At 45.1% G+C, this 17,450-nt stretch overlaps 1 pseudogene across 1 annotated transcript; it reads left to right on the top strand.

Annotated features, from left to right (window-relative positions):
• The first annotated feature begins 15,303 nt into the window (after positions 1–15,303).
• LOC100274247 (LOC100383053-like pseudogene) lies at positions 15,304–16,982 on the top strand (annotated as a pseudogene). The gene has a single exon (NR_158637.1). The product of NR_158637.1 is annotated as a protein-like pseudogene (transcript).
• Positions 16,983–17,450: the final 468 nt, after the last annotated feature.

Genomic DNA, 17,450 nt, shown 5'->3' with positions numbered 1-17,450 from the left:
CGATCCGAAGTCTTGTACTCATCAAGCATGGTCCTTGCCATGTCCAATAGAGTTCGATTCTTCCTCTCCACTACACCATTTTGTTGTGGCGTGTAGGGAGAAGAGAACTCATGCTTGATGCCCTCCTCCTCAAGAAAGCCTTCGATTTGAGAGTTCTTGAACTTCGTCCCATTGTCGCTTCTAATTTTCTTGATCCTTAAGCCGAACTCATTTTGAGCTCGTCTCAAGAATCCTTTTAAGGTTTCTTGGGTTTGAGATTTTTCCTCCAAAAAGAACACCCAAGTGAAGCGAGAATAATCATCCACTATTACAAGACAATACTTACTTCCGCCGATGCTTATGTAAGCAATCGGGCCGAATAGATCCATGTGGAGTAGCTCAAGCGGCCTGTCGGTCGTCATGATGTTCTTGTGTGGATGATGGGCACCAACTTGCTTTCCTGCTTGGCATGCGCTACAAACCCTGTCTTTCTCAAAATGAACATTGGTTAGTCCTAAAATGTGCTCTCCCTTTAGAAGCTTATGAAGATTCTTCATCCCAACATGGGCTAGTCGGCGGTGCCAGAGCCAACCCATGTTAGTCTTAGCAATTAAGCATGTGTCGAGTTCAGCTCTATCAAAATCTACTAAGTATAGTTGACCCTCTAACACACCCTTAAATGCTATTGAATCATCACTTCTTCTAAAGACAGTGACACCTACATCAGTGAATAAACAGTTGTAGCCAATTTTGCATAATTGAGATACAGAAAGCAAATTGTAATCTAATGAATCTACAAGAAAAACATTTGAAATAGAATGGTCAGGAGATATAGCAATTTTACCAAGACCTTTGACCAAACCTTGATTTCCATCCCCGAATGTAATAGCTCGTTGGGGATCTTGGTTTTTCTCGTAGGAGGAGAACATCCTTTTCTCCCCTATCATATGGTTTGTGCACCCGCTGTCTAGTATCCAACTTGAGCCCCCGGATGCATAAACCTACAAAACAATTTTAGTTCTTGACTTTAGGTACCCAAATGGTTTTGGGTCCTTTGCCATTAGAAACAAGAACTTTGGGTACCCAAACACAAGTCTTTGACCCCTTGTGCTTGCCCCCAACAAACTTGGCAACTACTTTGCCGGATTTGTTAGTCAAAACATAAGAAGCATCAAAAGTTTTAAATGAAATGTCATGATCATTTGATGCATTAGGAGTTTTCTTCTTAGGCAACTTAGCACGGGTTGGTTGCCTAGAACTAGATGTCTCACCCTTATACATAAATGCATGATTAGGGCCAGAGTGAGACTTTCTAGAATGAATTCTCCTAATTTTGCTCTCGGGATAACCGGCAGGGTATGAAATATAACCCTCGTTATCCTGAGGCATGGGAGCCTTGCCCTTAACAAAATTAGACAATCTTTTAGGAGGGGCATTAGGTTTGACATTGTCTCCCCTTTGGAAGCCAATGCCATCGTTGATGCTAGGGCGTCTCCCACTATAGAGCATACTTCTAGCAAATTTAAATTTTTCATTCTCTAAGTTATGCTCGACAATTTTAGCATCTAATTTTGCTATATGATCATTTTGTTGTTTAATTAAAGACATGTGATCATGAATAGCATTAATATCAACATCTCTACATCTACTACATATAGATACATGCTCAACGGTAGATGTAGAGGGTTTGCAAGATTTTAATTCTACAACCTTAGCATGTAACATGTCATTCTTAGTTCTAAGGTCGGAAATAGTAGCATTGCAAACATCAAAATCTTTAGCCTTAGCAAGCAATTTTTCATTTTCAATCCTAAGGCTAGCAAGAGAAATGTTCAATTCTTCAATCCTAGCAAGTAAATCATCATCATTATTTCTAGAATTGGTAATTGAAACATTACAAACATGGGAATCAACCTTAGCTGACAAATTAGCATTTTCATTTCTAAGGTTGTCTATTGTCTCATGGCAAGTGCTTAGCTCACTAGATAATTTTTCACATTTCTCAATTTCTAGAGCATAAGCATTTTTAACCTTAACATGTTTCTTATTTTCCTTAATTAGGAAGTCCTCTTGAGAATCCAAAAGGTCATCCTTTTCATGAATAGCACTAATTAATTCATTTAATTTTTCCTTTTGTTCCATGTTAAGGTTGGCAAAAAGGGTACGCAAATTATCTTCCTCATCACTAGCATTATCGTCACTAGAGGACTCATATCTAGTGGAGGATTTAGATTTAACCTTCTTCTTTTTGCCATCCTTTGCCATGAGGCACTTGTGGCCGACGTTGGGGAAGAGGAGTCCCTTGGTGACGGCGATGTTGGCGGCGTCCTCGTCGTCGGAGGAGTCGGTAGAGCTCTCGTCGGAGTCCCATTCGCGGCACACGTGGGCATCGCCGCCCCTCTTCTTGTGGTACCTCTTCTTTTCTCTCCTCTTGCCCTTCTTGTCGTTATCCCTGTCACTGTCACTTGATAATGGACATTTAGCAATAAAGTGACCAGGCTTACCACACTTGTAGCAAACCTTCTTGGAACGGGATTTGTAATCCTTCCCCTTCCGTTGCTTGAGGATTTGGCGAAAGCTTTTGATGATTAAAGCCATCTCCTCGTTGTCGAGCTTTGAAGCATCGATTGGTTGTCTACTTGGTGTAGACTCCTCCTTCTTCTCCTCTGTCGCCTTGAAAGCTACTGGTTGTGCTTCGGACGTGGAGGGATCATCAAGCTCGTTGATCTTCTTTGAGCCCTTGATCATACATTCAAAGCTCACAAAATTCCCGATAACTTCCTCGGGAGTCATTAGTGTATATCTAGGATTACCGCGAATTAATTGAACTTGAGTGGGGTTAAGGAAGATGAGTGATCTAAGAATAACCTTAACCACCTCGTGGTCATCCCATTTCTTGCTCCCGAGGTTGCGCACTTGGTTCACCAAGGTTTTGAGCCGGTTGTACATATCTTGTGGCTCCTCCCCTTGGCGAAGACGAAAGCGACCGAGCTCCCCCTCGATCGTTTCCCGCTTGGTGATCTTGGTGAGTTCATCACCCTCGTGTGCGGTCTTGAGTAGATCCCAAATCTCCTTCGCATTCTTCAACCCTTGCACCTTGTTATATTCCTCTCTACTTAGAGAGGCGAGAAGTATGGTTGTGGCTTGGGAGTTGAAGTGCTCGATTTGGGCTACCTCATCCTCATCATAGTCTTCATCCCCTATGGATGGTACCTGTGCACCAAACTCAACAACATCCCATATGCTTTTGTGGAGTGAGGTTAGATGAAATCGCATTAAATCACTCCACCTAGCGTAATCTTCACCATCAAAAGTTGGTGGTTTGCCTAATGGGACGGAGAGTAAAGGTGTATGTTTAGAAATGCGAGGGTAGCGTAGGGGAATCTTACTATACTTCTTACGCTCTTGGCGCTTAGAAGTGACGGACGCCGCGTCGGAGCCGGAGGTGGATGCCGATGAAGAATTGGTCTCGTAGTAGACCACCTTCCTCATCCTCTTTTTCTTGTCCCCACTCCGATGCGGCTTGTGGGAAGAGGATTTCTCCTTCTCTTTGTAGTGTGAAGAAGATTTCTTCTCCTTCCCTTTGGAGGAGTCCTTCTTCTTCTCCTTCCTCTTGGTGCGGGACTCTTCCGATGAAGTGCTCCCGTGACTTGTAGTGGGCTTTTCGCCGGTCTCCATCTCCTTCTTGGCGTGATCTCCCGACATCACTTCGAGCGGTTAGGCTCTAATGAAGCACCGGGCTCTGATACCAATTGATAGTCGCCTAGAGGGGGGTGAATAGGGCGAAACTGAAATTTACAAATATAGACACAACTATAAGCCGGGTTAGCGTTAGAAATAATAATAAGTCCGAGAGAGAGGGCGCAAAACAAATCACAAGCAAATGAAGAGTGTGACACGAGGATTTGTTTTACCGAGGTTCGGTTCTTGCAAACCTACTCCCCGTTGAGGAGGCCACAAAGGTCGGGTCTCTTTCAACCCTTCCCTCTCTCAAACGGTCCCTCGGACCGAGTGAGCTTCTCTTTCTCAAATCACTTGGGAATTAAACTTCCCACAAGGACCACCACACAGTTGGTGTCTCTTGCCTCAATTACAAGTGAGTGTTTGATCACAAGAACGAATGCCAAAGAAAAGAAGTGATCCAAGCGCAAGAGCTCAAATGAACACTACAAATCACTCTCTCTAGTCACTAAGGCTTTGGTGGAGTTAGGAGAGGATTTGATCTCTTTTGGTGTGCTTTGCAATGAATGCTAGCTCTTGTATAGTGGTTGGAAGTTGGAAAACTTGGATGCAATGAATGGTGGGGTGGTTGGGGTATTTATAACCCCAACCACCAAACATGACCGTTGGTGGAGGTTGTCTGTCGTATGGTGCACCGGATAGTCCGGTGCACACCGGACATGACCGGTGCACCAGCCACGTCACTAAAGCCGTTGCAATTCGACCGTTGGAGTTCTGACTTCTGGGCCCGCCTGGATGTCCGGTGGCGCACCGGACATGTACTGTAGAGTGTCCGGTGCGCCAGCATGGGCGTGCCTGACGCCTGCGCGCTCTGGCGCTCATTAATTGCTGTTGCAGGCGACCGTTGGCGCGAAGTAGCCGTTGCTCCACTGTTACACCGGACAGTCTGGTGTACACCGGACATGTCCGGTGAATTATAGCGGAGCAGCCTTCGCGAATTCCCGAGGCTGCGAAGTTCCAGAGTCGCGTCCTCTTGGAGCACCGGACACTGTCCGGTGTACACCGGACAGTCCGGTGAATTATAGCGCGCCGGCTTCTGAAAATTCCCGAGGCTGAGGAGTTCTGCGCGAGGTCCCCTGGTGCACCGGACACTGTCCGGTGCGCCACCGGACAGTCCGGTGCGCCAGACCAGGGAGCCTTTCGGGATGCCTTTAGCTCTCTATTTTGAACCCAACTTTGGTCTTTTTAATTGGCTTGTTGTGAACCTTTGACAACTGTATAACTTATACACTAGAGCAAACTAGTTAGTCCAATTGTTTGTGTTGGGCAATTCAACCACCAAAATTATTTAGGAACTTAGGTGTAAGCCTAATTCCCTTTCAGTTTTCCTAGGTGGTCACCCAGCGAACCAGTCCTTACAGAGAAGCACTCATCATACCACCCAAGCCTCCTTACGGTGAAGAACATGGGGTACCGCCCAAGTGTCACAATCGATTTCGGAAGGCTAACCGAATGAAAAACATGTAGTGCCAGGATCCAAATCACATACATAGTGATTACACAAATGACATGTCATTGCACAATGCTCTAATAACAATAAAGAATTTAACATTATTAGACAATAATCTAATACATAAACATTATGCAACAACACTTACGTGGCCCTCCACATGCATTTGATTGGGGGAGATCGCATGCCTAGTCTTTATACTCGATGAAGTCTTGGAACTCTTGGAGACCGACTTCAATAGCTTCTTCTTAACATAAGCATGGGTTGCACCAAGGGCAACCTAGTATTTTTATGAAAGCAAGAGTGAGTACACCATGTACTCAACAAGTTCCCCATTTTGTTGAAGTGGACTAGCTTTATGTGGAGTTAGGATATTAGCATTTGCTTTTAGTTCGTCATGTATTTATTATTAAGACAAGCCAAGTTTTAGTATCAACACGTGAACCATATCCTTCTCTAGGAACATCAACCATAATCATAATCAGAACTATGGTATCTCTAATCAATGGAGCTCCTAAGGCCGCTCTTGACCATGAGCACGACTGATATACCAGTTTCTTAACCCTATGCATAGGTCACACACTTTACCCATGAGCCATGATCTCCTCTCTACTCAAAGTTCTATACGCCCCATTGATCACTACCAAGGTGACTGGCAGGGTTTCACTAAATAGCCTTTATAAATATTCCCAAAGGTATAGCAAGATGTTAGGTTTATCTAGTTTGTAAGCACAAAACTCCTCCCCATGGATGGTGACTTCAAGAACCAAATGAATAAACCAATGTACCTAACCTTGGCCGAGCGAGAACTAGGCCCCATACACCATTGATGACACGATGGTGAAGCAAACTACACCTCAGGTTCCTCTAATTAATCAGCTAAGGATGTCCCGTACCACTCTCATGGTTGCATTATTTTCCTGAGTGGCCACCCAATGAATCAGTCCTTATGGAGGAGCACTCGGGATACCGCCCAAGTCCCCTTATAGTGAAGCACTCAGGATACTGTCCAAGCCTACATACGGTGAAGTACTTGGGATACCAGCCAAAACTTCATGCGGTGAAGCACTCAGGATACCACCCAAGCCTCCGTATGTTGAAGCACTTGGGATACCCCCAAGCCTCCATACGATGAAGCACTCATGATACCACCCAAGCTTCCACGATTCCACAAATCCATATCCAAACATAAAACATCATATCTATCAATGTTTCGAACTAGCAATATCGAGTAAATTTGTGTATGCACGTTTTGGATCTGAATGGTGTGCTAAGTGGGCGCGAGATTTATACTAGTTTGGGCAAAACATCCCTACTTCCAGTCTTCGGTGGCTCACGCTACCAACACCTTATTGCTCGTAGTAGGGGTTACAAGTGGGCGAGAGTGAGAAGAGTCCCAAGTATCTATGCATGTGTGCTAAAGGGTCTGTCTCAAATGTTGTTCTCCCTCGATAAATGCCACCCCATGTGTCGTTATCTGTTCCGTATAACCCTCCTACCGTGTCTTCTTTTGGTGAGGCGTGCCACCGGCGGGAGTATGAGCATAATCATTACTTCGTCTTTTCGCCTCTGCCCACGCCGACCTTTGGTCTTCTTAGTTTGTCCTCCTAGCTTTCTTCCATCACCTTTGTGCTCCATAGGGTATCAGACAGCTTAGGCCTAGGGTCCATAGGTTACGAGTGGGGCTTAGGCTTCAGACTCATAGGTCATGAGTGGGAGGCATACCAACTCAACACAATGGCTCAGTGCTAGGCTCAATTAATGTGGTGTGTAGGGAATTGATGGCGAGAGCAGTCTTACGACCAGGTATGGAATCCACCTAAGTGGTTCCTTTCTAATTCATTTTGGCCCTCTGGTCGTGCTTCGCCTCGCTCGACCTTTGGGCTTGGTGCGCGGGGGTCTTCCAGGGGCGGTCTCGCCCGAGTGAGTCCTTCCCTACTCCTCTTCTTACTTGTGGCCCTATGGGGGCTTGGTATCTCCCCCGATAGTAGCCCACAAGCCCCAAGGAGGTATGCCTCCCCTTGGTGGCTCTTTTCCTAGGGAATCAGTTACAACTTCAATGCCTCTAGCGCTGAGGAGATGTCTTCACTTTGATCCTCCTTACACTTGGGGTGTTGCGTCCCTCTACTATTTATAGGCGCTGGAAGGGGAGGCATCAGTCACCACCCCGCTACTAGGCCTGCTAATGGCAAAAATCCAACCCACCCCCACCCATACCTAAATCTAGTAACTTTGATATCCATCCCACACCCACCCAAAAATATAAGAAGGAAATTAAACCCAACCCATCCAATAATATTATTGATCCCAAACCAACCCGTAATTGGGTGGAAACCCAGTGGGTTCAGCTTATTGTCTCACATCAAGCCAACTGCATACACATACACTGATACATAGTGACAACTTTATAGGTGGTTTCAATGACATACAAAAACATAGTCCACGACATACAAAAATAGTTACAATAATATTATACACTGATACAAAAACAAGTTTTGTCCATGAACATTTAGGCCTCGAGAGAATAACAAAAAACATCCGTTAAAGATCCTTAGTGAATAATAATCTTTTTGACAAGAAACATAAGCTAGTAGTAGTGGAAAGAGTCTCTGATCAAGCTCGAACCTAGCAACAGTGGAAGGGCACATCCAGGTAGCATCAGAAGCCCACCGGACGACACATAAATCTCCCTAGAAGTGAAAAGAAAAGAACCATGTGTGAACGGTCCCTGGGGCGGCAGTGTGATCGCTTCGTACGCAAGAGTGCGCGCCAGGGGACTGGGGGCGTCGACATCTAAGTGTGAAAGTGTCTAATTAGCGTCGGGCGTCAGCAGGGGCCAGGGGAGCTATGCCCGCCGAGGCGAGGACTTGGGGAGAGGGGAGACTCCGGCATCGGAGCAGGAAGTAGGATGCGGCCGCCGGTGCACGACTGAAGACTTGGGGAGTTAGGGTTGAGTTGGGTATGTTGGGACTAAGTAGGGAGTCGACTCGAATACACTCCTACGGTCTACGGATGGTTGAAGACCCATGGAATCCCACGCCTATGCAAATCCATCTACACCCATGGGTATCAACCATTTTTACCCACAAGACAAAATAAACCCACCCACCCAACCCGTTCATAATTAAAACCCATCACAACCCACCAAAACAAACCCATTTCTTAAACCCACCTAAAATACCCGGTTACACCCACCCCATTTGCAGGCCTACCCGCTACTCCTTCCTTTCGTTTTCCCCTCAGATGGATTTGTGTAGTCGATCGGTCATCGTATCTCTTTCTTATTCCTAACCATGTCTCACCTTTCCTTTTTGGCTGATCATGTAGCATCGAGTTATTTGTGCTGGTGTACTTGAGTTCTTGTCCTTTGTGCCCATGTTTGATTTTCTTCTTTGTAATGATTGTTGGTGCATTGTGTGAATTTTGTCCACAATGGCATCAGTTTACTAGGTAAATCCTTAAATAGTTGGGTTTTCTCTGCTATATATAATGTATCTTTGCTCAATCTTTTCATCCCCTCCTTCCTTCCTATACCTAAAATAGTAGAATCAAATCAGGCTCAACTGTTTAAAATGTAGAACCCAATCAATCATCATTTGTCATCAGTCAAAGTTGACTCGCAAAGAACTCAAAGAAAGAGGTGCTTGCTACTACTGCAAGGATGAAGGACATATTATTTGACAATGCCCCAAGAAGCGACTAGAGAAGAAAGCAGCGAAGCAAGACCCATATGGCATTGAGGTAGTGCCTAAAGATGGAAGCAATAATCTAGAAGACCAACCAGTTTATAAGTGAAAGGGAAATGGCCTCAACATTGCCTATAATCGATTTTGGTGTTTGATGACCATCACAAACCTTATGGACTAACTAGTTTGCCCAATTGATCATTTCTCAGGTGCATAAGTTCATCTACAACTATTCTAAGTCGACTGTCCTATAACCGGACAGGAGAAGTTTTTTTGGAAAAACACCTATGCGCGGACCGTCCGGGCCCTAGCGGCGGACCGTCCGCGACACCAGGGTGAGCCTCGGATAGTAACACTACAAAAACATCGTTTACATTGCGGACTGTCTAAAGGAGAAGCGAGCACCGTCCGAGACCAAGCGTGAACCGTCCGATCGTTAAAAAACTAGAAAACCCCGAAGGTGACGGGTTTGGTAAAATGTATTTTTAGCGTCCTCGTGGACCATCCAGGGTGCACGGTCGGACTGTCCGCGACTGCTTTATCTGTCATCTGACGATGCATTAAATGCACGATAACCGTTACTGCTGACCGTTGCGATTTCAGCCGTTGATGTGCAGGGGCGGACCGTCCGGACCAGGGGCGCGGACCGTCCGTGGTCGGCAGAATTGGAGCAACGGCTAGGAAGTGGTTGGAGGCTATAAATACAACCCCAGTCACCTCCATTCACATCATCCAAGCCTCTCATTCACTCTCATTCAATACAAGAGCATTCACTTCAACAAAAGACACATTCAAGCTTCCAAATCTCTCCAAGTTCCACAATTATGACTAGTGATCATTAGTGATTAGAGACTTGAGAGAGTGTGATTTTGTGTATTTTCTTATTTCTCTTGTTGCTTGGCTTTTAACCGTGCCTTCTTCATCTCTATCTAAACCTTCTAAGTGATTTGTAAAGCAAGAAGAGACACCTAATTGTGTGGTGATTCTTGCAGGGTCTTAGTGACCCGTAAGATTGAGAAGAAGCACTCGACCGGTCTAAGTGACCAACTGAGAAAGAGAAAGGGTTGAAATCGACCCGGCCTTTGTGGCCTCCTCAACGGGGAGTATGTTCTTTGGAACCGAACCTCGGGAAACAAATCTCCGTGTCCACTTGTGTTGATCTTCACTTTTTGATTTGCTTCTCCCCTCTCCTCTCTCTCTAAAGTTCTCTTGCTCATATTGGTTTGAGTTGGCTCCCAAAGTTATTGGCATTGATTGAGCAACTCGTAGCAAGAAGAACTATCTTCTGCACCCTAAATTCAATATTATTTATTTCTAACCCTAACCCCACGCAAAGTGCATGTTCAAAATTTATAATTTTCAGGTTTCGCCTATTCACCCCACCCTCTAGGCGACTTTCAATTGGTATCAAAGCCCAGTGCTTCATTAGAGTTTAACAACTCGAAGTGATGTCGGGAGAATGCACCAAAAGGGAGATGGTGACCGGGGAACATCCCGGATCTTCGGGAAAGAAGAACGAAGAAAGAACTCCATCGAAGGAGGCCGACGACAAACAAAAGGAGCGTAAGGAGGAATCCGCCGGCTCCATCAAGTCACATAGGAAGGGTGACAAGAAGAAAAAGAAAATGAAGAAGGTGGTCTACTACGAGACCGATTCTTCATCAGCTTCCACCTTCGACGCCAAGTCCACATCTTCAAGGCGTCAAGAGCATAAGAAGTATAGTAAGATGCCTCTTCGCTATCCTCGCATTCCTAAATGTGTTCCTTTACTTTCCATACCCCTAGGCAAACCACCATATTTTGATGGTGAAGATTATTGTATGTGGAGTGATAAAATAAGGCACCATCTAACCTCACTCCACGAAAGTATATGGGATATTGTTGAGTTTGGAGCGCAGGCACCACAGGTGGGCAACGAGGATTACGACTCTGATGAGGCCGTCCAAATAAGACACTTCAATTCCCAAGCCACCTCAATACTCCTCGCTTCCTTGTGTCGATAGGAGTACAACAAGGTGCAAGGGTTGAGGAGTGCCAAAGAAATTTGGGACGTAAACAAAACGGCGCATGAAGGGGACGAGGTGACCAAAATCACCAAGCGCGAAACGATCGAGGGAGAACTCAGTCGATTCGTTCTCAACAAAGACGATGGTCAACCAAGTCCACAACCTCGAAAGCACCAAGTGGGATGACCATGAAATGGTCAAGGTTATTCTAAGGTCTCTTGTTTTTCGTAATCCCACTCAAGTTCAATTAATTCGTGGAGATCCTAGATATAAACAGATGCCTTCCAAGAAGGTCATTGACAAGTTCGTGAGCTTTGAACTTATTGTTGTAGGACTTAAAATGCAAACTCATTTATTTATTTTGATTTTTATAAGATTGGACCACCCTAACTTTAAATCCTAGATTCGTTATTGGTTACGACCATACATAGGAAAAACAAAGGACGAGTATGAAAACAATGAAGGTTGCCCACCGAGAAAGAAGGTGCGCACTGGAGAAACTTTGCATTGGCGACGATGGGCGCTGAGGACGGTGGTGCTCTGAGCAAGGATGATTATGAGCTCTACGCAGCAAGGTAGCAGTGTGAAGCAAAGTCTAGGGAGGAAATGGAGAACCGCATAGAGGGAGTTTATGTGATCAACTAGGGAAATAGTTGTCGAAGAAACCTGACCGGGGCGTGGAATCGAAGGTTACGAAGGGGAAATAAAAGAGATAATGACAAGTGGGCTCAACTGGGCAGTTTCCAATTTTAAGGATTGATTAATTACAAAAGATACCAAAACTTATTTTTAATGCATGGAAAATGTTTAAAGACTCCTCAAATTATAGTCCTAGACATGTTTTGGAGACCAATGGACTCAAATAAAGTATTTGGAGCTTATAAAAATATTTTTTAAGTGCATTAAATTGTGCCAGTGGTGATTCGTCGGAACAACACAGTGGTCAGAGTGTGGCGCATCGTGCGGTGATGTGGGCAGGGTAAGTTAACCGGGGCTACGAGGAGGTGGTTGTTGATACGGCACCATCCGGAATGGCAACGTGGCGGCACACAAGGAATAGCTAGGGCTGCTGCAACGCCGTGGCACATCATGTGCCCATTCACAAAGGCAAGTTGGAGGGTCGTACGAGCGATGTGACACACGATGAGGCAAAGCTCATGGCCAGAACTCAAAATGGGAATGGCACGCAAACTTTAAATGGAGAGAATAGGAAGAAACTCATTGGGGAAAGCTTACCCAAAGGCGAAGCTCGAACGATGATGAACGGTGGTGCTCCGATAGGGGTGGTGGCCTTCGGACGAGGCGACGTTCGGTATGACGTTGACACCGGCGAGCTTGATGCACAATAGTGGGGGCAAGGTGTGAGAGCAGGGGTAACAATGTGGGGCGAGGGCTTAATACTACCGTGTCAGACGCAACCGTGGCGAGGGGAAAGCATACAATTGCTGAGTTCGTCGACACGGACTCGTCCAACCGACCGGGATAAGCGGTTACAGGGGGAGACAAATATGACAGGAGGGTCCTACGCAACAGTGAGGTTGACCGCGGTCGCACGGGCATAAGCTAATAAGGGGGCTCTAGCCGGCAACGAGTGAAGACATACACTTGTTAACAAGTGGGCCCCTCGGAGCAACGACATATTAGGTGCGAGTGCGAGCACGTGCGGCATGGGACGTTTCGATTTGGTGGGCTAGGCCGAGAACCAGGCCCAGGTAAGGGGAGAGGAGGAGGCTTTGCCCTATTTCTTTTAATTTGGAATTTGAGTTTTTCCCTTTTGAATCCAAATTCAAGAGAAGTGCCTCATTTCAAATAAATTGCACAACCAAATTACAAACAAAACATATCTTCCAGCATGAGATGCAACAAACATAATATCCCTAGGTTTTGTTTTATTTGATTTGAATATTCCCAAGATAATTCTCACCTTTAACGAAAAAGAAAATAAAAGAAGAGGGTAATACCTAAATTTTGAGTGCTAAAAAAGAAAATTTCATATAAAAACCAGAATGTTACAGTACGTGACATCACGTTGACAATTGTAATAACTAGATATGGCAATGGGTAAAAACCCGCTGGTATTACTTGCCCAAATCCATACCCGCGAAGAAAAAATACGCTCGCTAAAAAATCTATACCCATGATGGGTATAAAATTTTGCCCAAACCCATACCCATGCGGGTTTCGGGTACCCAACGGGGTTTCCATACCCACTAACATCAACATAAAAAATAATTCATCATGTAAATGATAATCAATACATTAATAAGCTAGGATAAAAGGAACAAGTGATAACTAATTTTAGCTTAAAATTTGTTACATGAAGTTTATTTCAATTAGAACATATTCAATTAATAATATTATGAGACATATTTATAAGGAATGATGATTTTAAGGCGGGTTTTAAAAACCCATGGGTTTGCGGGTATGGGTAGTGGAAGAACAAATCCATGCCGCCCACGTACCCATTGGGTTTCTATTTGAACCCATTAACAAACCCATGGGTAGAGAAATTGACCCAAACCCATACCCTAATAGAGTAAAAACCCACCAGGTTTCGGGTAGCAGGTACCCATTGCCATCTCTAGTAATAACATTTACGCTATATCCGACACTATTTGCGCTCAAAGTTGGTGGCGCGCCCACATGTCCTGAAACCACGTACCAGTGCTCCTAGAGGGCTCGAGGGTGGGTGGTTCGAACCTAAAGTGCATACTGGTTGGGGGTTTCCAGTAACTATTGGAAGTCATGTGCTCCTAATATCCCATTCCTATATATACATAGAGAGAGGCACTTGCTTTTTAATGTAATTTTATCCTAAAAATCTAGGAAAAATTCATGGTATGCCATCAGATTTTATACTTATTCTTTGTGTGCCACTGAGTAGCATATAAGTACATTTTTTGTGTGTATAACATGTGGGGTCAGTGGCACACAAGGAACGAGTATATTTTTCAATGGCATACAGAGAATTGGCCCAAAAATCTATTAGCATTCTCATGGACAATTAATTATATCTTGAATATATATATTTGACATAATTGTACATCAACCTTTTGGTTTATAACTGCTGCTAGAGGCATTTGCTTGCTAATGTAATTTTATCCTAAAAATCTATTAGCGTTCTCATGAATCATAATTATGTCTTGAATATTTATTTAACATAATTATACATCATTTTTTTCTTTTATGGCTGTTGTTGCAAGTGACGTAGTAGCAGCCTGGCAACAACCACATGGAGTCGAAACGAACGCACCCTATGCTTCCAAACGTCCCAAACTTAGATTTTTAGGGTTTATGGTTTTGTGGGACGAGGATATAGGGTGCGGGCGACGGTTTATCCGCGCGGAACGCGCTACGTGGGCGTGACCACGGTGGAGCGAGCGGTTGTGGGAAGAGGACGGGGCTGACGAGCGGGGCATGCTGGTCAAAGAGAGAAGAAGGGGCACGCGGATGGGGCAGCGCTGCCGACAGGGTTGGCCCACCGGGCAAAGAGAAAAGGGGGAGGAGGGGCTCGACTCGATCGAAAGGCCGAGGGAGAAATGAGTTGTGACCTTCTTTTCTTTTATTTTCTTCTTTGGACTCAAATTCAAATATGCCACAAATTCAAATATAATCATCTCAAGCATATGCATCAATCAAAAACAAGACTTAGAGTTCTGCATGATGCAACATTTCATACTTCCTTAGAATTTGCCTACTAGAGTATAATTACATTTCCAAATAAAATAACAACTCTTCTTCTAGAGAAAGGAGAAAAAAGGGGATTAGGAGAGGAGAGAAGAGAGGAGGAACACTTGAATTTGTGGATATGAGCAAAGAAATTTTATACTCTCAAATTCAGGATGTTATAGAGGCAGGCTACCCCTTACATTATCTATAGGAGTCTTCCTATTCCACACCCTATTTCACTCTCTATTTGAAACTCCACTCTGCAAACAGTATAATCTACTGCGCAAAAACAATACTTTACACGACCGTTTACATGGCATGCTAGAGATAACCTTAATAAATAGCAGAGATATTAGATTTTTTTATATATATGATGGAGAGCCCATTGCGATAAGTTCAGCAACGGCCCTCAAAATCATAGGGCCGGGGTTGCATTTGAGCTGTAATTTTGAAGCTTTACTGAAAATTCATTATTAAGCTTTGGATTCTGAGAAGCTAACGATAGTTTGTCGATAATTTTATTAGCTTTCTAAACTTTTACAAGCTATAGAAATTCTATAAAATCATAAACTTAGATTTTCTGGCATGTTTGCTTTCCAGAAGTTAAAAATATAACTATTTTTTTAGTTTCTAACTTCTCACGTGGAGAAGCTGTCGTCACGTGAAGCTGCCGAGAAGCCCAAACAAATATGGTGTAAATCCAGCTTTTACAGGCTAGCTTCCCAATTTGAAAGAATCCAAACAAACCCTAGCTTGAGGAGTAGAAGTTGCCGAACCTTATTAAACCAAACGCAAACCCTAGCATCCCGAATTCGCCAGTCGCCATGAAGTCGTTCCGGCGCTGGGCTGACCTGCCGCCGGATTTCCTCTGCTGCATCGGAGACCGGCTCGAGCTCAAGTGGTACGCCAGCGCGCGGGGCGTCTGCACGTCGTGGCGCCGCGCGCTCGTGCCGCCGTCGCCCGCGCTCCTCGTGATCGCGAAGAGCGACAGCTGTTACCCCTACGCCGCCGCATCCCTGCCCACGGGGAGGTCCTTCGAGCTCACCGCCTTCATCTCAGGATGGCGCTGCGTCGGATCCAGCAACGGCTGGCTCGCGTTCTCCGTCCACGAGACCGTCTACGTGCTCCTCAACCCCATCGCCGCGGTGCAAATCATCCTCCCACCGCTTAACTACGGGGACGAGTACAATAGCCACTGGGACTGGTGGGTTTCCAAGATCGTCTTCACCCCGAGCACCGCCAAGGATGACTTCGCTGCCGCCGCGATCTGCGGCATCGACAGGATCGCGTACATCACCGCCGGTGCCACGAGGTGGGCCTTCATGGGCGTCCGCCTCAGCGGGGAGGTCGGGGACAAGCTCACCGACGTCGTCTACACTGACAAAGGTAAATTCTACTGTCTCTCCATGTACGGGGACGTGCATGTACTCCGTCTCCCTGCGCGCCGGTGCCGGAAGCCTGCCAACGCCGAAGAGGCGGGGTCCTCAGAGCTAAAGTTCTCTGTTCTCCGGCCGCTGCCGCCTGCTAGACATTCAAGTATTGTCTCCCCGCTGTGTTGGGAAAATTATCAGATGCTATTGATGAGTGAGGACGAAGTTCCACCTTCGCAAGGACGACGCCTGAATCCACCGGCCACTCTTAAACCCCTGTTGCCGCGGTTCGGCCCTACCACTCTATTTGCTCCACCTTATGACACCGTGAGGGATTTCACTAGCGCCAAGAACTTGGTGTTCTGTGACGGCAATCTGTACCAAGTTTGGAGGAACGAAAGCTGCACCGTGACTCTGCGTCTGCCTGCTGGGGGTCAGCGTCGTGTGGCCGAAAATGAGATAGTGGTGCTGAAGTACTGTCCTGGGCGCCAGCCTTCCTGGGATGTGGTGAAGGACCTAGGAGGTTACTCACTCTTTGTGGGAACGAACAATGCAGTGTCAATGTATGCAGAGGGTGTGCCGGGACTGAGGGGCAACTGTGTATACTGGATTGGCGGCCGTGCTACGAGGAATAAGGGCATGGTCTTTGACATGAAATCTGGGAGGTCCACGCCGTGCAGGGCTCCTCAGGCTGGCTCTTTACCTGGTGGTCATGATTATAGCACAGTCTGCTGGTACTTCATGAGCGATGTAATCAACAACAGCTACAACGGTAGCAGGCAAAATGTTGAAGAATGATTGTCTGGCCGAACTTATATTGAGTTTATCCCCTATATGGTCTTGAGAGTCAGAGCTTGATCTCAAGGCAAAGCATAATCTTGAAGGGAAGGCTGAGGAACTGCCAAGCCCTGTTCCCTAAAATAATGTCGAGTTAGTTTACTTTCCTGTGTGGCCCCTAAAATGTTTTTATGTTTATTCAATCTTTGCTGTGTTGAAATAATTCCATGGTCATCTCCTTGAATGTAAAACTCTCTTTGCTTCTCTCTTTTATATGAATTAGCAGTGCTCTTGCTTCAGTTGCAAAAAAAAAAACATAGGTTATGTAATATTTTGGGTGTTGGCACTGTTCTAAATTTTACTAAAAACACAAACTTAAGGTCCGTTTAGATTTTCTCTTCTAGTCTTTAGAGCCCTAAACTTTAGAGTTAAGGTGTTCAAATAGATGATCTAAAGTTAGCTCTAAATTTTAGCACACCTCACATTAGAACTTTAGGCCTCAAAAAAAATCAAAGTGTTTTTTTTATTTAAAACTTCTTTTACTTTCTCGAACGCGCAGACACATCTTATATATTAGAAATATTAGATAGAAGAAATAAATCCCCGGGAAGGCCTATGCATGCGGAAGTGGCTAATTTTTATAAGCGGTTTTGGTTCGAATCTTAGTAAAATAAAATGGCTCGTCCGACTCAATAAATCGCCGGTGGAAATATGTTTATACTAGCGGTTTTCTTAAGAAAATTGTCAGTAGAAAAAAATTTAAAATCAGTTT

The sequence above is a fragment of the Zea mays genome, chromosome 1 (assembly GCF_902167145.1).
Source record: "Zea mays cultivar B73 chromosome 1, Zm-B73-REFERENCE-NAM-5.0, whole genome shotgun sequence".
In the NCBI taxonomy this organism is placed as follows: domain Eukaryota; kingdom Viridiplantae; phylum Streptophyta; class Magnoliopsida; order Poales; family Poaceae; genus Zea; species Zea mays.
The sequence above is the reverse complement of the archived record's forward strand: the minus strand, read 5'-3'. Positions and strand labels throughout refer to the sequence as shown.